The sequence below is a fragment of the Hippocampus comes genome, unplaced genomic scaffold (assembly GCF_001891065.2).
Source record: "Hippocampus comes isolate QL1 unplaced genomic scaffold, H_comes_QL1_v1.1 scaffold310, whole genome shotgun sequence".
Classification (NCBI taxonomy): Eukaryota; Metazoa; Chordata; class Actinopteri; order Syngnathiformes; family Syngnathidae; genus Hippocampus; species Hippocampus comes.
The window spans coordinates 955,853-979,504 of record NW_017805990.1 but is presented as its reverse complement, the minus strand read 5'-3'; the positions used below and the strand labels follow the sequence as shown (position 1 = coordinate 979,504).

General features: G+C 41.7%; 1 protein-coding gene across 1 annotated transcript in view; it reads right to left on the bottom strand.

Moving 5' to 3' along the window:
• dpp10 (dipeptidyl peptidase like 10) overlaps nucleotides 1-23,652 on the bottom strand; it is a 183,174-nt gene that overhangs the window by 122,455 nt on the left and 37,067 nt on the right. The window lies entirely within an intron of this gene.

Below are 23,652 nucleotides of genomic sequence, written 5' to 3'. Positions count from 1 at the left end.
GTTCACTTTAATTTAATGTTTGGAAATTTCATTTATTTCTTTTCTTAACCAAGAAGGCCTAGAAATTAACTATTGACCCCCTGATGTGTAACATGTTGATGATCAAAATTTCTAGGGCTAAATGCCTTCCAGCGCCAGAAATGTGACAGCTACTTTAAAGGATCTATTCACTATTTTGAAACATAGGCCACATTTTCAGTCATAAAGAAATGACACATTTGGAAGGGGTTTCTGTGGTAGTTTATACAGGCTTGTCAGTGCATTGACATCAATGCAAGGCGCCCACCAGGAGCCTGGGCGCAAAAAGCCGAGTTTATCTGGATCCCCATAGAATTGGGATTTCCCTCCTGGTTGGAGCTACTTAAGCTCGTCTTAAATTGGAACTACTGGGCAAAAATTTGTAATATAGAGGAAGAAAAATGGGGGAAAAATGACCAAACATTGTATGGACTTTATGTTTAATCTTAGGTCCAAAATACTCAAGTTTATCCTTTCAAGGCTTTTTTTGTAAGATGGCTGTGTTCGAACATAAATCTGTTAGTTTGTTTTATTTGTGGGAAAGGAAAAATGTATCTAAATAAATTTTCCATCCATTATCCAAACTGCCTATTCTCACAAGCATTGCAGGTGTGGGTGTGCTAGAGTTATTTCAGCACTCTTCAGATGGTAGGCAGAGTACACCCCGAGCTGGTCGTCAGTCAAGAAACATTCATGCTCACCATCACACCGAGGCAAACTGCACACAGGAAGGCCAGAAGATTCGAATGACAAGGTTCAGCATCGAACCAGATGGTATGCGGATCCCTCAAACACAGACTCAGACAAATCACGATACAATAAGATTTATTTACAGAAGCAACAAAGAGCCAGGAACATCCAAGAAAAACAAAAAGCGCTAGCAAAAGGCTCGGTAAAATGGAAATCCGAAAATATACAAAACAAAATACCCAAAGTCCAAATATGCAAAACTTAAATCAGAAGCTATTAATGAACAAACCAAAATACTTACAAAATGAAAACCTATCGGATCATGAGCATGAACATGAACTCCTGAGCATGGACAGCAAGCAAGCTCAATAATCCGATAGTGACAAGGCAGTTTGGTAGTCCTTAAATACGTCTGAACCAGTCGAACACCATGCCACCCATTTTTATTTCATTTAAAATTTTATTTTTAAAACTATATTTTCTTCTTCAATTTCATGTTTGACTTAGTGAACAAATGCGTGGCTAAATTCGTACGTCTGATCGTCCAATGGCTCATCACTGAAGAAGTACCCTGAGAGGTAGACCACTGTACCCTTTAAACAGGCTACATATTGGGACCTTTACATATTTGATCACAAATTTGGCCTACAAAGGGTACAATCTGTGAATCTCCTAATATGTACCGTGTTTATGGGTTAGAATAGATGTAGCCTTGAGGGTATTGCCCTAGTGACAAGTCATTGGACTCTAAAATATACTAATTCAACACTTTTTTTTCTAACACCTTGTTTTGAACGGCCCACCCTGTTCAAATGGTGTCTGTAGAAGAAATAAAAAGGGAAATAAAATCAACCTTCATTTTTAGATATCCAAAAGGTTTGTAATGTTATCATTTTTCAGTTTTCATTCTTTGTCGTGTATTGAGAACATACCTACTCTGTTATATAAAATGCAGCTGGATACGAATCATATACTTTTGAGAAGGGGTCGCCATTTTTTTTCATCCAGAGGCCCAAATTAGAAAGTTGGCTCTCCCTGGGGCATGCATGCAAAAATATACTATGTAATGGATTACATACAGTATAGGTATACAAATATCAACTACTCTGGAGAATTTACACGTTATTTATCACTAACATGAATCAAAAAGCTTGTTGCCACAGAAACCTCGGTTGTGCCTGCAAGAAAATCAATATAAAAGCTCAACGAATTTTACACTAGCCATCATTGACCTAACATAAAGTCAACCATAATGGGTGTGTTTGGAAAAGGCTACTTTAGTGGCTTAGTGGTTGTACACACTATACCACGGCAATAGGGTGGGGGTGGGGGGTAGGGGGGGATGTGTTCGTTTTTTTGTTTTTTTTAATCATTTCCACTTCATATATTTTCAGTTATGCAGTATCCTGGGGCACACACTGCATTTTAAAACCAGTGTTCGATGCGATTATGATTGTTTTGTCCAGGCTTGCTTGACCTTAAGCAAGGAGATAAATGGATCAATAAGTACACATTCAAGTCTTTCCATGCCTGGCTGTGGGGTTTTAAATAGGCCTAGAATGAATTGCAGCATTGCTTATCAGTGGATTGTCATCTTTGATCTCCACGCGACAGCAAACCCTGCATGAGCATATGGGACCAAAAAAAAAAAAAAAAACAGTGCATGCTGAATTGCTTGAATATGCACATTACAGTGCAAAAACAATGCCTTTATTGGAGGGTCTGACCTCTGAGAATAAAACACATGCAGATTGGTTTGATATGGAACAAATATGGAAGGTTACAGAACAAATAATAGAATGCATCTGAATGCGGTCTGAACTCCTGCCATCTACCATTGCAATTACCAACTATGAGATTAGATGGGACTGTGTGTGTGTGTGTGGGGGGGGGGCACGCAGGCACAGGGGAGAACATGCAAACTCCGCACAGGAAAGCCGGAGCCGGAGCCGGAATCGAACCCTGCACCCGCGACCCTTGTGAGGATAAAGCAGATAATAAAATGGATGGTTAGATGGATCCTACATATGGCGTAAACGTCATTGGTGCTTGACATGATTGATTGCTGCTTTGGTCCAGTGGGTGGATGGCTAGTTCGTCACGGCTAACCTGTTGTTGATGGCCAGACTGTGCAAACTCCGCTCGCATTTTCATGCTTTCCACATCAGTTATCTTTTTGGCTTGTGTTGTTCATTTGACTCTCTTGGTCCGTGACTTGTTTTTCGGTTTCTCTGGTGACTGTTGCTGCGCACCTGCTGGTTATTGTCATCAGTGGGGTTTATATGCACAGCAGCAGTGGAAACGAGTCCTCAAATTATTTGCTTTGCTTGCTGTCAACGCATCTGCCACTCACAACCTTTTTTGTGTATTTCATAGTACTCACCTAATTTCCTTTTTGAGCAATCAATAAATACTCCTTTCCACTCCGGTAACGTGCAACTGTGCACCCTTAGTTAATATTCTGTTTGGGTTTTTACCTTCTTAACCAGGGGGCGACAACCTGCGACTCCGGAGCCTTCTGGCTCTTTCATCCTTCTGTTGCGGCTCTGCGTGGCTTGGAGAACTAAATTATAAATGTCTGCTGGAAGTTTATGTTATTTGTCTCACAAACGCGTATCACTTCTGTTATGTTCTCTGACTGTACACTAGGTGGCAGTTTTGCTATAAAAATACGATTGAGATGAAAATTAAGTAGAGGTAATGGCGATGATGGTGAGTTGTGTTGTGCTGTTCATAGCCTGATAAGAAAATGCTGTACAGTGTTTGGCTACACTCTGGCCTTATTATTTTGCCCCCCGACACCACAAATTCTTTCTTCAGACCTTATGCAATTTCAGTGATTAGCCTTCATATTTGCCTTCTCCAGAGACGTTTGCGAGCACTTAATGTGTCAGGAGGCAGATTTGACAGATTGAGTAAATATAAATAATAAACTGCTGATCCTGTAAGATCGCGATTCTCAATCTATAGTCACCTGACCATGGCCTTCCTGTGTGGAGTTTGCATGTTCACCCCGTGCCTGCGTGGGTTTTCTGCGGGTACTCCGGTTTCCTCCCACATTCCAAAAACATGCATAGCAGGCTGATTGAACACTCAAAATTGTTCCTAGGTGTGTGTGTGTGTGTGTGTGTGTGTGTGTGTGTGTGTGTGTGTGTGTGTGAGCGCAAATGGTTGTTTGTCTATTTATACCCTCTGATTTGGCAACCATTTCAGAGTGTACCCCACCGACTGCCCGAAGACAGCTGGGATAGGCCCTCGCACACCCCGCAACTCTCGTGAGGATAAGTGGTTCAATGAATGGATGGATGCAAATGACTACAAAATGGATGAAGAAAATACACTACTGCATGTATCAACAATCCAGCATAACGTTATCCGAAAGTTTGTCTCAACAGATTATTGGATACAATGCCTGAAATACTGGAAAAACAGGCCACCGCTTACTTGCCCAAAGGAATATTGGCTCTACCTTTCGGGGTTCTTGAAACTATAATGTCTGGGTCCTGCTGTGATGCTGATGCCTTGTATTCTCAAACCATTATCATTATCACTGTTTCCAGAATGGCGGTAAGGTGGAGGCATTTAGCAGAGTATCTAAGACACCAGAGTCCTCCATCAAACAGCAGCGGCCATAATAAAGGCTATGTCAGAAATAGTGACAGCAGTAATATTTTACGCAGCCCTGTAAGATGGTCCATCAGCCAAACAACATAAATAAAGATTTTTTTTTGCGTGTGTTAGGGGGAGGGGGGTGTCTTTTCAGTTATACTGTATATAGTCGAGCGAAATTTGAGACTTGTGAGGGCAGTGTTTCTTTAGCAAACTTTGAGGACAGGTGTGGGGGTTTTATAAAAAAGATTTACAATGCAATAGATCCCTGCCTTTGTCTCCGACTCAGTTTTGCAGATACTCAAATAAAGGAAGTATAGAAAGGACTCCGAGATAAATTATCGATCTGACACAGATGAACAACTGTGAATACCATTGAGTGTATAGAAGGAAGATTATTCCAAAGTATGAAGAGACAGGAATTAGATGTCATGGTCCAAGCCACAGTGTTGTCATTAATGTCACAGTCCTGGTTCCTACATTTTACATTGCTTTAGCACCAATGCACTTGATTATTGTAAACCAAACTGAGAAGTTACATCAATACAAAATGCACACATGCTGCAAATCCATTGTATTAATATTTATAGCTCTATGGCATTATCAACCATCTACGTGGGCTGATGACTGAAACCATAACCTGTCATCCTAATGATGATGGTTGTTTTTTTCTCTATTGAGAAAGTTGACACCGATTGAATGTTAGCATACTGTTTAACCTTGAAGTCTGACTATGGAAATGTCAGGTCAGGCAATCTCGACAAAAAATATTTGCTGAGCTCCAGAATGGTCAACAGATTTATTTTTCATTTGCAATATTCCTTGAAAGACAGGCGTGAAAGGGTTTGTAACTTGGAAACTAATGTGGTCAACTAATACAGTATGTCCAGAGAAGAGCAGGAGATCAATGGTGACTTTGAGAAGGGCAGTTTTGGTGCGATGGTGGGTACGGAAGCCAGAATGAAATTGTTAAACGGCATTTTTGTTAAGATGGATATTCATTTGGGAAGCAACAAATACATTGTGACACATATACAGGTATTGTGCAGATGCCTTGGGATTAATTTCTACTAAAGACCAAATACCCTGATTTGTGAAAATGATTAAAAGTGGCAAAAGACATTTTGTCTAAGATAATCAACATGAAAAGGGGAGGAGAAAATAAGCGGCTATGTAAGTAGCATTGATGAAAAATGTTTTTTGTTGTTGTTATTGAGGGGGGCTCAGAATGTGTCAGAGTAACATTTTATAAGCAGGTGAATAACTGTTCAATAAAGGCAGTAGGCCCAGAGGCAATGGGAGTTGTAGGCTGAAGTATTGTGTGATCATGTGTGTGTGCGTGTATGTGTGTGTGTGCGTGTGCGTGTGTGTGAGATGAATTCATCATACTTGTCAGAAATGCTTTTTTTGTGCAAAACTCTTTGTGCCATTATCTTTCCATGATAGTGGCTTCAAATGTCAACGGCACATTTATGTAATTTGTAGTCAACGTTTAAAAAAAAAATAGATGACAGAAAATGTATTATTCCAAACAAGAAGGAAACATTGAAGGTTGAGCAAGAATATCCATTATTTATTCATTTTCTACTATTTATGCTGTTCGGGGTGAGGTGGAGACTCTCCCTGCTGTCATTGGGTACACCATCAACTGATCGCCACTGTCATACTACTCTCAGATCACCCACTTCCCATCAGAAACACAAAAAAAAAACACAGGTATGAGCCAGCTGACAGTAAAAACCACTCCTAATACATAGGCTTTCCACATGACGGTGTGTGTTATATTTCTATAAACCAGGGGTGGCCAACCCGCGGCTCGCGAGACGCATCTGGCTCTTTGGCTGGTTCAATGCGGCTCCCGGGCTTTCACACGACAATTGTCGAAAACGCCTCGGCGACAGTGCTGCCATTAAAACAACGGTGCTGAATACATAGAATGTACTACGTCAGCCTATCACCAATCCCGTTACTTGATTGACATAGAGGGCAACCAATCAGATGACTGAATCACTTATTGACAAAGAGGGCAACCAATCAGATGACTGAATCACCGCTCATGCGCAGACAACGGCGCTAAGTGATAAGTGCGAAGCTAGTCAGCGAATTACCTCTGTTTTTAAGGCAGGGGTGACCGATACGTCGATCGCAATCGACCAAGAGCCAGCAGACTGGTCCCAAGTCGACCGCAAGAGGTGGGAGGAGGAAATGGAAAAAAAAAATGTGTGTTTGTGTCTTTAGGTTTCATTTATGTTCGGGCGCTCAGGCTGTTGCTCGTCGTGGCGTGCATGCATATGTGCGCAAGTGCATGGTGGGGGGGGGCTCTTTGCAGTAACACAGTAAAAAAATTGGCTCTTAGTCTCTGACTGGTTGGCCAGCCCTGCTATAAACAATAATATATTCTTTCTATGCTACCACATCTATTCTTTGTGACTAAAAAAATTACCAGGTAAACGCAGGTCATTAGGAGAAGTTTGAAGACTATTCAGAACTTGATTGGGATCCAGTGCATGTGGGGTGATTTGCTTCAGTAAGATGACTTATTTTCTTTGTTATTTCACGTTATGGCAGTCACTCAATCAGAGCTGCGTCATTAGATCACACCGAAAACAGGTCAGAGAGTGTTAATATTCAAAATGGTTGTTTAATAAGCCATGCAAAATAAGTCAGGGGATTTATGAGCAGCATGCACCACAATCCGATTAAATGTTCCCACCTCACTCTTCTTTCCTTTTCATCTGTCAAGCTGCAAATCATGCGCCTTTCTTGCCAAAGTCATTTCTGTCAGATGCAAAAGGTCTTGATGTTCTCTCCAACAGTCACTTGGTAACCATGCCATGTTTCTCAACAGTGGACATTATGCGTGTTTAATCGCTGAAAACATGTGCAAAGACTGAGAACTATTCAGTTGAGTCGCGGTTAAACGTTTTTCACCATTTCTTTTTTCCTGATTCTTGGGGTGTGTCTAAAACAGCACCAGGTGCACACTTGGGTGTGCAAGCGCCCTAGGAGCTTGATAATGATCTTGATTATTATCAAGTGTTGCAGCAGAGAGACATGGAAAACATCCAGGACATCGGGCCCTCAAGGACCGGACTTTGATACCTGTGTGTTGAATAAAGCGTTCATTCACCAGACTAGCCATGCACCCCATGTGGCCACGTGTTTTCACCAAAAATATGTTGATGATTGGCCAATTGGCCCATGTGACAGACACATATCCATTCTTCAAAGTACTCTAAACATGTTAATATGACGTGCAAATGAAATTAATTTTAAATTAATTTAATTTCAATGACAGTGGAACCTCGAGTTATGAAGTTAAGTGATTCCGCGAGTCCATTTGTAACTTGAAAAATTCATAAATGGAGGTATTATTTGCCATTGAAATGAATGGAAATGCAATTAATATGTTCCAGCCGCAAAATTAATCAGATTAACTTTTTTTTAACCATTGTGTGGTTAAAAATCATTATAACGCAATGTAGAAACAAGTGAAAACACACAATGACAAGAGAAATCAGATATTTATTGCTCATTTTTACCAGGGGAGCGAAAAAAATAGAATTGAAAAAGTCTTCTTCCTTGATAAAATGGAGAAAATTTGATTCAGTGTTTCTTATGTCTGTTTCTTTTCGAATTCAGTAGTTGATTTTCGCATACCACTTCAGATAAACTTGTCTTTTTCTTTGAAATAAAATCATTAAGTGGGATGTCACATTATCATTTGTAATATTAATTTCTTTTAATCATTTTTCATTGGCTCACTCACGCTATCACAACTGCTTTCGAAATTGTCTAATAAAAATCACCGCAACACATAAATAGCCTGGTTCAAAATGTGAGAGGAAAAACACAGATCTTTCGGCGCCTCTATGACAAGCTCTTTGAATACCAATAGTTTCCCTTTTCTTAAGGGCCATTTTGATTGTTTAGCGCTTTATTTACCACAATGGAAAACGTTCAACATCTGTCAACACCGATTAGCCTTCCGCATTTATTCAATGCTGCCATTTCTGGCATCCGTGATTGAATAAATGGATTGTACGTGGTTGAACAGCCTCACAACATGTTGGAACAGCTATATTGAGGTGACTACACCGACCTTACCTGTTCTTTCTCTTAAATGAAAATGACACTACATTTTCATAAATAACAGAAACACAAAGATATTTTTTTCGATGAAAATGTAATGATTTTTGAACATCGCAAACGCACCAGCGATTTGTGATTGGATGAACACTTCTACATATGCAACCGATTCTTTCTTAAGCCACAGAGAAGTGTCATTGCTTTTCAGATCACAGCAAAGCGGTATGCACGTTGCCAATGAGAGTTATGCAGTGCGAGAAGAAGTACAACATAGATGTATCCCTTCGTCCATGCCAAGATTGCTCTTATATATTGAAAGTAGTGTGTAAATAGAGGTCATTTTTCCATGAACATGTACATAACTTGAAATGTTCGTAAAAAGGAGGATATTTATAAAGTTACAATCGTTTTCTGTTTTAAACAATATGAAACAGCAAACTCAAATGTGCATATGCTATGAGGCTCATTTGCATGTAGGTCGGGAATTTCTCCACCGCTTACCTCATTTAAATATGCGCAAATACCGCCAGCGCACAAGACGTATTTTAGTTTGCATCGCAGTTAATGACGCATTTCACCATCTGCGCGTACTTTGTTTATTGGCTGCTATCAGTTTGGTCCATTTTGACCAGTTGGCGCCACACAAAAGCCACACAATTTTTTTGTGATTCCAGCCCTGAGTGTTTAATAATAAGCCTCGAGGTCAGTATAGTAACAGGGCTCGGTACCCATCCCTACCGCTAGGTATTCTATTATGCTCTGCCTGTATGCGGTGCTGCATTACAGCGATATCAATGCTAGGTTTGTTAGCCTGTCTATGGGGTTCGTATGTGTCACCATTAAGTTAACAGAATTTTTGTTTGACAAATTTTGTTTGATTCCCTGTATGTATAGTTTGACTGTGAACTTCAACGAGGGGTGGCAATAATCCGCTTGAAGTCACCAAATTGTTCCTCGTTTTGTAGACGTGTTCACTAACTAGCATGTTCACAGAGAACATCACTCGAATGATCCTGGCTATGTGTTTGAGAGGGATGGAAAATATTTGTTTTTTGAAATATTAGGAAGAAGAATCATCATCTTTATTTTTCAGTGACATGAAATTTGACCTCTGCATTTGACCCAGCACAGGAGTGGACAAAGCAAGCACACACTGTTAGTGCTACTTCTGCACCCAGGAAACAGTTTGGGGTATTTGTGTCTTGCTCAATGGTCTTTCATCGGGGTCCCCAGGGTGGCAGGTGAATCTGAACCACTTGGTCACGGCAGCCACTAGCTCCAGAATGTCATTCTGATGTTTCACTGTATTGAGATTGCCTTCAATGATGTCATTGGAAGATGATACGCAATCTGTACAGCAATCTACATCATGTTTTCCACGCCCTCTCCATTCTTTGATCCTGTAACCCAATTTACACACACAGGCATTGACGAGACATCCACTTAGCAGTGTGTCTTTACTCTCAGTTTTAACTTGATCCTCAATTTGGAAAACCAGGGCTGACAGCAGCTCATGCTGCCAACCTGGGTACTAGAAGAAAAACAAACAAAGCACCAATGCACACAAGTACTGTCAGCCAATCAGTCATGTGCCAGTCATATACCTGAGACGGGGCACACACTTGGGAGCACTTGAAGCAATCGTGAAAAGCAACAGGAGAATAAAGAAGTGTTTGGCACATTTTCAGGGCACGTTATCCTTTGCTCATTCCTGATCCTCACAAGTTGTACCTCGCTGAAGAGCAAATTTGACTAATCAGGATGTGTGAGATGTGTATTTGTGGTGACGTACAGTACAAATACTGCATAATAAACAAATGATACAACGATGATGAGCGGCAGAGCGTCTTTTGAAGTGAAATTTATGCAACGAGGCCTAAATAAAACTCCAAAATTCCACTGTATGAAAAGGTAAACATTGGAGGAAATTTTGAGTTTTGGTTTGTTGTTAGGTTTGCTTCACACACCGCAGAAAGTTTTCAGATAAATAATTAAATTCAAGCTCAATAATTTTACCCTGCCAATCGGTTTTAGTCTGCGGTTGTACTGTTGCTCCCAGTCAGGAGTTGCTGTTTTTATGTGATGTGAGTGTGATGCCAGCCCAGTGTTAGACACTGCAGAGGTTGGTCATAAAACTTTCATCAGCTGCCCAGTGGCGTGGAGTTGCTGAATGTCTGCACTAATTTGCCCCAGGGTCATAAATACTTCATCAACAGAAGACACCTCAGCAAAACTACTCCCCAGGGCTCTTTCCTTTACATTCTGCCCCTTCTCTCCAGCACATCTCTGCCTACCTCTATCTCTCTGTCTGTCTTTCTCTCTCTCTCTCGCTACTCTCATATACTGTGTGACTGGCACTCAACAACTGTACTTGGTTGCTATCAGTATTTTTCTCACATATGCATAACCCGCACGACTCTGTAATTCCATTCATCCATACATTTTACATATAGCTTATCATCATTAGAGTTGTAGAAAACTGGAGCCTATCCAAACTGAATTTGCGTAAGATGCAGGGGACACCCTGGACTGGTTGGCAGTCAGTCGCATGGCATCAACTTTGAACAGTATTCACAATGGGCCTCATTCACGAATAAATGTGTTGAAATGTTCTAACTGCGCACAAGTTGAGTAGATTCACAAAACCACCATCGGCTTCATGACACGTGCATACCAGGCCAGTGTGTTAATGAATCAGAATTCATTCTAAATGACGGCTCATGCTCGCGGAGCTAGTCGAGAATGAGCAAACAGTGCACTGCTCGTTAAACTAGATAGCAGAGCAAAGAGGCATTTGCAATTATCATCGAAAATATATAAGCCATGACGGGAGGAGTTACTTCACAAGCAAGCAAACCAACGGCGATATGTTGCCCCTGATCTTTTTGAAGGTCAATTGTCAACTGTAAATTTCTGGAAATGTTTTTCGAGAGGTGTAGCGTGCATGTGTACTTCGATCAATAGGAAAAATCTGAGGCTTTTCCGGTCGCGTCATTAAATCGTGTACTTGTGTCATCTGGGCGGCTCGGTGATCCAGTGGTTAGCGCGTCGACCTCACATGCAAAGTACCTGTGTGGAGTTTGCATGGTCTCCCCGGGCCTGCGTAGGTTTTCTCCGGGTACTCCGGTTTCCTTCCACATTCCAAAAACATGCATGGCAGGCTGATTGAACATGCTAAATTGGTGTGAGTGTGAGCACAGATGGTTGTTCGTCTATGTGTGGCCTGCGATTGGCTGGCAGGCGGGTGTCCCCCGCCTACTGCCCAAAGATGGCTGGGATAGGCTCCAGCAACCCCCGCGGCTCCTGTGAGGATAAAGCGGATTGGAGAATGGATGGGGGGACTTGCGTCATCTGCTCGTTGACTGCAAACTGCTAACACATAGACAGTGGCAGATACACAAACAGTGCATCGAACATTTACCAGCATTTGAACGAAACAACAGCAAAAGTGATGAGAAGTGTCCCTTTCATGGTTATTTAGGACATTAGCAAATTCCTCATCATTAAAATTTTTGTCATTTTTATGAATGACTAGTTTCAATGTGTTGTGCCTCTTAAGTTAAAGATGTCTGTTAGAGGGTTTTTGTTTTGTTTTGTTTTTTTCCGAAAGCTGACCCTTATTTGTACCTAAACACGGTCTGGTTTATTGGCAGATTTGTTCAAATTCAAGTCCGAACATATTGAGGAATCATATTTTTGTGTGCCAAACGTTCACATGCGCTACTTAAGCACAGGTTTGTGCATACACACTGTTAGTAAACACGGTGCAATTCCATGATGTGGGAACCGAACCCACACTGCCTTCAGTGGTAAAAAATGCCACAGGGAGCCACTGAGGTTAAAGCTGTTTACTCGCCTGACTGTTGTTCAGACAGCAGGGGTTCCCACTCAATGATGGTGTGAATGTGAGTGTGAATTGTTGTCTCTCTCTATATGTGCCCTGTGGATTGACCCTAAGTCTGTTGGACACCCCTGCTGTACAGTGTATCGATGCCCCCCATACCCTCCCCTTCATATGCTTTGATGGCCCCACTTTACACACAAATAACATGCCCCCTTTTCACGATTACTAGAAAAATAAAATAAAAATACATTCTTGGCCACACAATGTGGGGCCTGTGGTGTTTTCATTGTGATTTCATTGTTTTCATTGTATCTGCTCCCTTTGGGGTTCCATCTTCAGGAAACATTGTATTTTCTTCCACTACTATGCAGATGAGTGTCATATCTATGTCCCGCTGAGCAAAAAAGACGCTTTCTCATTGAGGCCACTTTTATCCTTTCTCGAGGAAATCAAGACCTGGATGGCACTAAATTTCTTGAATTTCAATGAAAAGAAGACAGAAGTGATAGTGTTTGGTCCCAGTGGCCCTTGCACATTCCATCCTGCGGACTCGGACCCCCGGGCTCCTTATCTTAAGCCAACAGTCTCGAATTTGGGTCTAAAACTGGACAGTGATTTTAAATTGGACTGGCAAATTGGTGCTGTTGTTAAAGTCAGTTTCATCTTTCATCTTAAAGCCTCTCCTTTATCAAGAGCACTTTGAAACAGTAAAAAATGCCTTTGTCACATCTCGGCTGGATTACTGTAATGCACTTTACTTTGGAGTCAGCCAATCCTCCATTAAGCTTCTCAAGTTGGTCCAGAATGCTGCCGCTCGCCTCTTGACTGGTACTCATAAGAGGTAGCACATAACTCCTACTCTGACATCCCTTCACTGGCTCCCGATACATTTTAGAGTTATTTTTAAGATCGGATTATTTGTTTTCAGATTTTTAAATGGCCTCGCTCCACCTTACCTCTCTGAGCTCCTCCGCCCCTACACACCTGCCTGGCACCTCAGGTCTGCAGACCAGACATTATTAGAAGTACCAAGAACTAAGTGGAGGCTCAGAAGGGATCGAGACTTTTCCGTTGCTGGTCACTCTCTTTGCAATGACCTCTCACTGAAGGTTTGGCAAGCCCCCTCACTGCACATCTTTAAAACTTGTGTTAAAACTCTTTTTTTTTCTTTGGCTTTTGACTCAACATGAGACTTGATTTTTAGTTTTACTGTTTTTGTGCTTTCTACTGTCCTTATTATTAATGTATTGTTTAATTGTTTGTTGTATGAATTATTTTTGCTCCATGTACAGCACTTTGTATACAGCGCCGGTTGTTTTAACGTGCTCTATAAAGTTGAGTTAAGTTGAGAATTCTTTTGAAATCAAGGTCATGCTGAGGTTGAACTGACTGTTAGAGAGGAGTACAGTCTAGGCCAGGGGTGTCAAACTCATTTCACATGGTGGGCCACATACGGCCTCGGTAGATGTCAAGTGGGCCGGACCATTAAAATGATACCATACTTTGCTATAAATAACCAAAACAATGTCTTTCCTTTGTTTTGGTATAAAGAAGCACAAGAACATTAGGAAAATGTTGAAATTTAATGAACATATCTTTTACAAAATATTTCATGAAGCACCTTACATTTCCTTCGACAAATGTGCAATTTACTTTTATCATTCACATAAATGCATTGCAAATGATCCCACTGATTGTACAAACATTAACAAGTAATTGGTATTGAAAAATATAGTAATGCACTTTAAGATTAAACGAGATTCATAAAGAAAGGAAGTTTTAAACCATTTACACGTGCATATAAAATCTAAATGTAATCTTACAAACTAAGGAGAGTGCTATTAAATGTGTAAATGTGAGAGTGCTATTGATAGCGTCTGCTGTCATGGGTCTGTCACAGTGACGGACTGAGGCTGCTGTTGTCTTCTTCTCTGATCAAAACAGTGTCCCCTTGCGGATACTCAATGAATTGCACCTTATTAAAAATATTAATTCTGTCTTTAATGCATTTTTTTCACTTTTAAATTATCCTGCGGGCCTAATTGAACCTCCTTGCGGGCCGGTTCCGGCCCGCGGGCCGTATGTTTGACACCATGCTTTACATAATCATCTCGCGGGCCGGATTAAACTCCTTTGTGGGCCGGATCCGGCCCGCGGGCCGTATGTTTGACACCCCTGGTCTAGGCATTGATATATTTGTAAAAAGAGACTTTTAGCTCTTGTCGAGGCTAAATTGTGCAGGTGGAATGAATGAAGTGTGGTTATTTGATTTTACTATATTATCTAATGTCGTCTCTTTTGGTCTTCTGAGCCTCGCCATTGAATTTGTGCCAAGAATTCTGCTTTATCATTTCATGAAGCCGCTTGCCAAAAGAATGTTTGCTCAAGAAAACCTTGAGGAGAGACTTGCAGTCTTGAGGAGAGTGACTACATTTGTGAGTGTGAGCTCTTGATATGAAGAGCATAGAAATAACATTCGGCTGCTGTAACCATGCGGCAATCACTGGAGGACGGCATGAACCCATCCATCCATCCATTTTCTGAACCGCTTTATCCTCACCAGGGTCGCGGGGCGTGCTGGAGCCTATCCCGGCTGTCTTCGGGCAGTAGGCGGGGGACACCCTGAACCGGTTGCCAGCCAATCGCAGGGCACACAGAGACGAACAACCATACGCGCTCAAATTCACACCTAGGGACAATTTGGAGTGTTCAATCAGCCTGCCATGCATGTTTTTGGAATGTGGGAGGAAACCGGAGTACCCGGAAAAAACCCACACAGGCCCGCGGAGAACATGCAAACTCCACACTGGGAGGCCGGAACCGGAATTGAACCCAGTACCTGTGCACTGTGAGGTCGACGCGCTAACCACTGCTCACCGGGCTGCCGGGGCATGAACCCAGCCCTGAAAAATTTCATTTCCTTAAATGAAGGATGGAGATCGGAAGTAAAAATAAACAACTGAGATTTCTGTGTTCAGAAATGAGCAGTGACATTCAAACTCATGTTAAATGGAGGTTGGTGCACAACTTACTCAGTTCCTCTGATTAAGCAGCATTATTTCTGGCCGGCCCAATCCCTCGGCAGCAGCAACAGCCAATTGGCGTCAAGAACGTACTTACTACATCCCTCATGCACACACACGCACACACACACACACACACACACACACACACACACACACACACACACACACACACACACACACACACACACTGCGGTGATTGGTGAAATAAAAACAATGTGGGAGAATGTCATTGCGGTCTGTGGGACTGAAAGGAATACAACACTGTTTGTTTTTGGGTTTTTAACGAGAGTCTGCTTGTGCTGCACCTGACTTCATAACTAAGTTCTCAACGGCAACTAGCTGTCACCGCTACCAAGAGACAGATTGGGCCGGCCTGAAATAATGACAGAAGGATGACTGACGGACTGACTTGCCTCCCACTGCCTATAATTAACCAAACGATGAATAGCTCAGTTTCAGATTTATGTTTGCCATAAACTGGTATTTATATGAGATAAAGGTGTTGCTCAAGCCCCTATCTAACTGAGGGACTAAAAATTACAACTGATAATAATAATCATAATAATAATAATAATAATAATAATACATTTTATTTGAAAGCGCTTTTCATCATACTCAAAGACATTTTACAAGAGCTTAAAACGCAGGATAAAAATGTACACTTATAGACAAGCATACATGATTTACAAAAAGCACATTTAGATGAACAAAAAAAGCAAAAATGGGTAAAAAGAGATTAAAAAGTGTTAAACACATTGCGGAACATGATGGCGAAGATAGAAAAATGCGCATTCGCGTCAGATTTCGTCCAGGTTTGTTGAAGGTTGCAAATGTTCGGAAAAGGTTCCCCTAACATTCGCTAACAGTGAGAATTGTTATCGTGATTTTTTTCCTGTTGCAATGTTCAAAATGTTCCTAGCCACAAGAAAAGCACAGGCGAACGTTGGTTTGGCGAACATTTGCGACCTTGAACGAATCGTGACGGGAACGCAATATTGGCTGCCTTCGAAAACACTCATAATCGTTCGCCGCTCAGTGGGGTAGGGGTTTCACAAGGAGACCAGAGAGCGGAAACGCTAGCAGTTTAATGCTATGAGAACATGGAAAATCAACCACAGTTAGTGCACATGCAGTGGCCATAATCAATACAACAATTTTGAATATCTTGGAGAAGAAAAAAAGGATTGGTGTACTGAGTAATGGATATTAAACAGGTACACAAAACAAAAGCAGTTGATAAACGAAAAAGTGTGTGAACTGAAAAGGCAGAAAACTGATGGTGTCAGCAGCACCAACCACCAGTGAGCATTAGAGAACATATGCTGTTTGCTGATGACTTTGTCGACAAAAGTAAAGAGGCTACACAGGACGCGAAACAACCATTAGCAAAACAAACAGACAAAAAAGCCATAAGTTACAAAGATGAGTGGAAGTGGAAAGTCGTGGAAGGAATTTGACTGGCCATGTCAATTGGGTTGGTCTCATTGTTCCAGTACTTTTGGGAGGGAACGTTTAGTGTCCTGTTATGTCTTTGACATTTTGGTCATGAAAGGTCATCATGTCTTCATTCTATCCTCATAAATATCTATTGTGTCATAATCTATTGAGTTGTGATCAGCAACAATCCTAATGTTTGCTGCAGTAACATTGGCCTTTAGCCGAACAAAAGCATTGAAATTCTGCGCTGGCAGAGCCCCCCTGCTTTTCACTAAGTAGAAAAGGTCAACCCTTACTCTGGCAAATGTTACAATAAATGAATAAATTACAACACAGCATGCCGGCTTAACACTGATAACATCGATTTGGCTACAGTGCAGATACAAGTCCATATGCTGTGACCGCTGATAAGATAAAGACAGACTGACAATAAAATGGTGAAATTGTAGCCGATAAAACACAATCCAGACAGAGGAATTTAACTCCCAGAGGACTGAAGTTGACCAGAACAAAATTTGACAAGTAGATGCAGAATGAGCACAAATATGCCTCATCAAAATATTGTGTGAAATTGTGTGGATTTATTTTGTGTCCAACTGGAGGAAAAGACGGGGGATACTATGGATTCACAGTCGGCCTCTGTGCATATTTTTCAGGGGCGACCACAAGACTACAAGTATTTGTAAATGCCACTTAACAATCACAACCAATGAGGAGCATCCAAGTGAGGTTCAAAATGTTAAGAGGCATAATTCTGCACAGAGCAATGTTAGACTGGAGCCGTTTATTAAAATCAAGAATGCAAAGCATGTTCTTGCTCACAGTCTTGCTAATAACGCTCGCCTTTTTGTAATTGGAATGGCCGTGTACTTGTGAACTTCGCCTCTGGCTCTGACGTATTTCCGTAATTCACCACAGACATATCATGTGACTTGATTTCATCTGACAAAGGTGAGTCCTCTCCTCTACCGTCGTACTGGCCATTTTGATAGCATTACAAAATATATCTTGGGATATTTTTCCAGACACTTCACAAGTTACCAAGTGATCCATCCTTGATTTAAGATAGCAGAAAATAACACCATATGGGTATTCCATGAGTTCTTGGTTTATACATACTTTCAATTAAAACAGGACTGCGACTGATGCCATTTCATGCGATCACAAGGATACGAGAACGGAAAAGAACGGAAATTGAGAAACTGTTGGGTATTGGTTATTTCGCACAAGATGGCAAGCTGGCTTATATAAAAGAGTGAGGTCTGCGCCGCTGTCGGTGTGAACACAACTGAACTGATTGAAGGAACAAATGAATTAAAGATCCATCCCGAAAGGACCTTTACACACGTAACACAGCCAGACAACTCTGAAGGCAACAGAGCTCTTTTTTAAGCTGTAGTAGTTAACCGCTGCAGCTGGGGGAACTCCTGAAAGCAATTGACAAATCAGGCCACTCTCCCCTGGATCGATTGGTTGTTTAAGTCGGGGATGAGGGCTGCCAATCAGGGAGGATCAGATGGAAATCTCCAGCACGCTGAAAGATGAACCCAAACACAATTTAACGGACACAAAACATTGTGGGCAGTGACACCATCATAACTGCCCTCTGAGGGAAGCCGTAACGACAAAAAATAGTTTGACACCCCTGATCTCTTGAAAGTTCTTTTTTTTTTTTAACGCGCCTGGGTTTTTCCCTAGACACATATTGTCCCATCCACACTTCTGCCATGACCACCATGCATAAACTGGGATTGAATGCGAAACACCACAGAGACATGATTGTCTGGCAAGTGAATCTGGCTTCAAAAAATTGAAAAATGGCTTTTTCAATTTTATTTTTTAGTCCATGAAAAAGACCAAGCACTCTTTAAATTTGAAAATACCTTACACCAGCGGATGTATCGGCAGGACGTGTGTACCGACCACTCTGGCTGGTGTCTACAATCACACATTAATATCACAGTGAAATATTGCCATATCCAAATCAGAACGCCTCTTTGATCAGCTCCATAAATTATTTTGTTTTCAGTCTTTTGACATCCATTTGATAAAACTCAGGAAGTGTCTTAAAACACAGTTTTATGAACTTCAAGTACGGAATGATGGAGTGCTGGATTTACTATAGCCTGTGGAGTACATAAGTGGGAAAGTGCTGAAGTCAACTGGAAAACAGCGCCAGGCCAGGTTAGATCGTGAACCGCCACATTGTAGTGCTGCTCCACACCTTGAACACATGCATGTGCATTACAATATTTGCTGTCTTGAGTGGGAGCCCTGGGCGTGTTTCTCCCCAATGTGTTTTTAATGGCCTAATTACTTCATCTCACACATGCAAATCAGCTGCAGCGGTAAACCTGTATTTTGAATAGGACTACAGATAAAATCCCTTTCAGACAACTTCTTGGCTTACGTTTTTCCAAATCATGTTACAGAGATGAGCACTCAGAGGAATAGGCGGATACGTTTGATTTCCAAAATAAAACTCCTTCCAGATTCAAAGGATGAATAAAATATTTGGTTTGCATCCCAGTAATTGTGGTGCACCCCTGCTACACATGACTACCATTGGTTTCAAAACTTTGATGTGTGTACTCCACTAATGACAAAATCTTGACTGAATTAGTCCAACAATGTTGTAAGGTACCCGTTTACTGTGATTGGCTGGCAACCAGTTCAGGGTGTCCCCCGTCTACTGCCCATAGACGGCTAGGATAGGCTCCAGCACGCCCACGACCCTTGCGAGGATAAGCGGATGAGAAAATGGTTGGATGGATGGTACTAGTTTACAATATTATGGGGTGGGATGTGTCAACATGACTGCACCGTCTTTTGATGGTAGAAGTCTTCATGGTAAATAAGTATGTTGCTGCAAGAAGAGATTTTTCCATTTTTTCCATCCCTGCTCAACAAGAATGGCAACTTGCCAGTTTACTTTCAGCAAGATGGAGCTCTATTTCATCATATGGATCAGTGGTCAGAAACAGCAATTTCAAGAGATGGTGATGAGCGCAGCACTCAAGCCAGTGCAAAACAACTCCATCTGTGCTAAATCTGTTATTCAGCAGTGAAAGACTCACATTGAAATGTTTATTTCAAAACAATGGAAGTAATGTCAAGCATATTATCCATCCATCCATCCATTTCCCGATCTGCTTTATCCTCACTAGGGTCACGGGCGTGCTGGAGCCTCTCCCAGCTGTCTTCGGGCAGTAGGCAGGGGACACCCTGAACCGGTTGCCAGCCAATCGTATGGCACCCAGAGAAGAACAACCATCTGCGCTCACACCCACACCTACGGACAATTTTGAGTGTTCAATCAGCCTGCCATGCATGTTTTTGGAATGTGGGAGGAAACTGGAGTACCCGGAGAAAACCCACACAGGCAGCAAGGCTGGAGCCGGGATCGAACCCACGACCTCTGCACTGTGAGGACGAGGCGCAAACCATTCCTCCGGGCCGCCTCAAACGTGTAAATAAAAAATGTTTTCATAAAAAAAATAAAAAAAATAAAAAAACAGAATTTTCCGAACATATGCGATACTTGATAAAGCCAACTTGCTGTTGAAGATGGACATTTTGAGCAAAAAAATATTGCAATGTACGTGCCATTTGCAAGGTCAGAACAATAATATTTCTTGGAGCGTCAACTTTGTTCTGTGATAGGCGGGTTTTTACTGAGCCAGGCGTCTCAACGTCCAGGTTAGAAAAAGAAAAATGGACACCATTGTGCCATCAGTTTTAACATATGCAATACCACAGCATCTTTAGTCAGGATAATATTTGACAGGCATTGTGACTGGGCCTGACTGTTTTCGGAAGTGGGGACTCAGGATCCAATTGGCCCAGTAATGTGTGTACCTGGCTTTAGCGGCAGACGTCTGTCAGTGTTCTTGGATTTATGTTCCAATAATAATGCTTTTTACAGCGAGCCATGACCTTTAAATATCAAACAATTGTACTGTTTTAATTAAAATGTGTTCCTCAGTGCTTCAATCAAGCACAAATAAATCGGATTTACAAGGTTTGCCCCAAACACAAAAATTCTCTTGTCGAGTCATTTCACTGTAAATGTTACAATGAGAGACGACCGAACACAACAGAACAGAGAGAAAGAGAGAGAGAAAGAGAGAGACTGTCAAGGCGAACTAAATTGAATTAAACATTTAATATTTTTATTATCATTTATTGTTGTTGACTTCCATTTTGTGGCCTGATTTGACAAAACTTGTCGTTTTCGATGTGCATTTAGGACGCCATGTGGGTTGTTTCATGTGGTCAGCAAATGTAAAACAGCAATTTTGGATCTAAACTGACTCAAATGTTTGTATAAATAGAGCAAGTAAGAAAAAAAAAAGGATACAGAGCCTTATTTGGAATTATGCACTTCAATACGTTTGGCACAGCATTATTTGCACCCACATGGACTGAAAATGTTTTGTCAGTGGTTAGCCTAATGTCCACGTTTTCGGACTGTATAAATTGTGACAAATCCACATCCAAATCCAAACCTCATTGGTAATATTAACAACAGGCAATTCATACATTTTCTGATCCGCTTTATCCTGCAGCCTATCCCAGCTGTCTTTCGGCAGTAGGCAGGGGACATCCTGAACTGGTCGCCAGCCACTCGCATGGCACACAGAGATGAACAACCATTCATGTTCACACTCACACCTAGCTACAATTTCGAGTGTCTTTCAACACCACTTATCCTGAATAGGGTCACAGGGAGTTGCTAGAGCCTTTGCCAGCTGATTTCGGGCGGAAGGCAGAATACGCCAATCAGTTGCAGGGCACATATAGAGACAAACATCCATTCACACCCTCACTGAGCGGAAACCAATCCCGCGCTGCCCGCACCCAATTCAGGAGAGTGTACCACTACACCATCAGCGACTCACATCAAAAATTCTCGTTAGTGAGGTTCAAAATGTTAATGTTAGTCTATTTCTAACAAACAGTGCTGTTGTTAGATAAATGTTTTAAATCAGTAATGTCTCTCCTTTTCCAAAAGCACTTTGAAACAATAATCCGTACCTTCAAGTCTAGTTTGTCAGGTTCTGGACCGAACTGAATAATGTTTTTGGAATTCAGAAATTCATTCTCAAAATGCGATAAAAAATATTTATTTCCAGAAAAGCGAACCTACAAAGTACAACGTTAACCCCAGGATGGCAGGCAACTATAGAGGCATGCCCCAACTGTAACTCCTCGGGTCGAAACGCCGCAGGTACAATCCTCCATAGCCGGGCTTTTATTTTTTAAAGCCAATCAATCGCCCAGCGAAGCATTCCCACAACGCAATGACCAGCCTCCGTTCTGGTATCATCCAGCGCAGGATTGTAAAGGTAGGAGAGAGCATCTGGCTTTTTACTATAGGACACTTGGCGATAGGTAAGAGCGAAATTGAAGCGAGTGACGAGTACAGCCCATCGTGCCTGACGTGAGTTCAATAGTTTGGCAGAACAGATGTAGGCCAGGTTCTTATGGTCAGTAAATACAGCTCCCTCAAGCCAGTGACGCCACGCCTGTAGTGCCAAAACTCTGGCCAAAAGTTCACGGTTTACCACATCGTAATTAGCTTCGGTAGTGTGAGTCTTCGAGAAGAAAGCGCAGGGGTGGAGTCTTTGGTCAACCGGTGATTGCTGGGATAGTCCGGCCCCCACTCCTGAATCTGAATCATCAACCTCGAGAACAAAAGGTAAGTCGGGGTTAGGATGGACTAGAAAAGGGAGGTTAGAAAGTAATCGTTTGAGTTCTTTAAAGGCAGAATCGGCATCATCCGCCCATTTGAACGCGGCCTTACTTGAGGTCAACTTCGTTAAGGGGGCTGCCCTCTGGATATAATTTCTAATGAAGGGTCTAAAAAAAGTTAGCGAATCCAAGAAACCTCTGCAGCTGCTTCCTAGTAATGGCCGTTGGCCACTCTACCACACCCTGAGTCTGAGAGCAGGATCAACTCTGAGCTGTCCCTTCTCAATTAAAAATTGAACGAATTCGCACTTTTCAGCTTTGACATCCAATTTGTTTTCAAAGAGGTGTTGCAAAAGCTTCCTGACAGATTGGCGGTGCTGTGGAATGCTTTCTCGAAAATATTGAAATATCATCAAAGTAGACGAAGCAGAAAACATTGAGCATATCCCTTCAAAGTGCAATATGTGTAATCAATCGTTAATGTTCAGTTTTCGTACAATTCAGTTTTTGTCATACTTTTTGGGATAGATTTAATCAAACTTTTGTCTCATCGCAGTGTAACATATGAATCGAATACAGTGTTTGGTCATTAGAATTAAAGATGGAGTTGAGAAATTAAGTCCAGAATAATAACAATAGAAACATGGCATGGTGACCTGGCACCTCAGTCCCGCCTGGTCTGTGGCTTTGCAGTGTGGAGTTTGCATGTTCTCCTCTTGCTTGTGTGGCTTTTCTCTGGATACTCAACATCTCTCCCAAAGTCTTATAGAAAATGGATGGATAAGGGTAAAACACCACTCCTGCACAAATGTAATAAATTTTCTGTGACTTGGCAAAACTCAAGAAACAAATGAGAGCTGGAAGGTAAGGTTTGAAAAGTTTACAATGAATCCTTTCATGCACCCTGTAACCTGATAACATGATAAGCTGTCCACTGTAGTAACCGCCGTCCCTGAAAGGGTTAATTTCATTTCTTCTGGGGCCTTGCTGGTACTAGCTCATTTATACAAGATGCATGCTGTATCTTTCTGCAGGATCAAAGCACATGGTCTCCCCTGACCTTCACCACTCTAAGCAGGCTAAAAATAGCGTATTCATCCGACTTCAGTGGGGGTGAACAGAAAGACTTTTCTTTTCTCTATTATACATGCTATGAATCATTTTGGACAGACTGCACATACAGAGTATGTACTGTAGAGCAGGGGTCCCCAACCGCCGGTCCGCGGACCGGTACCGGTCCGCCGG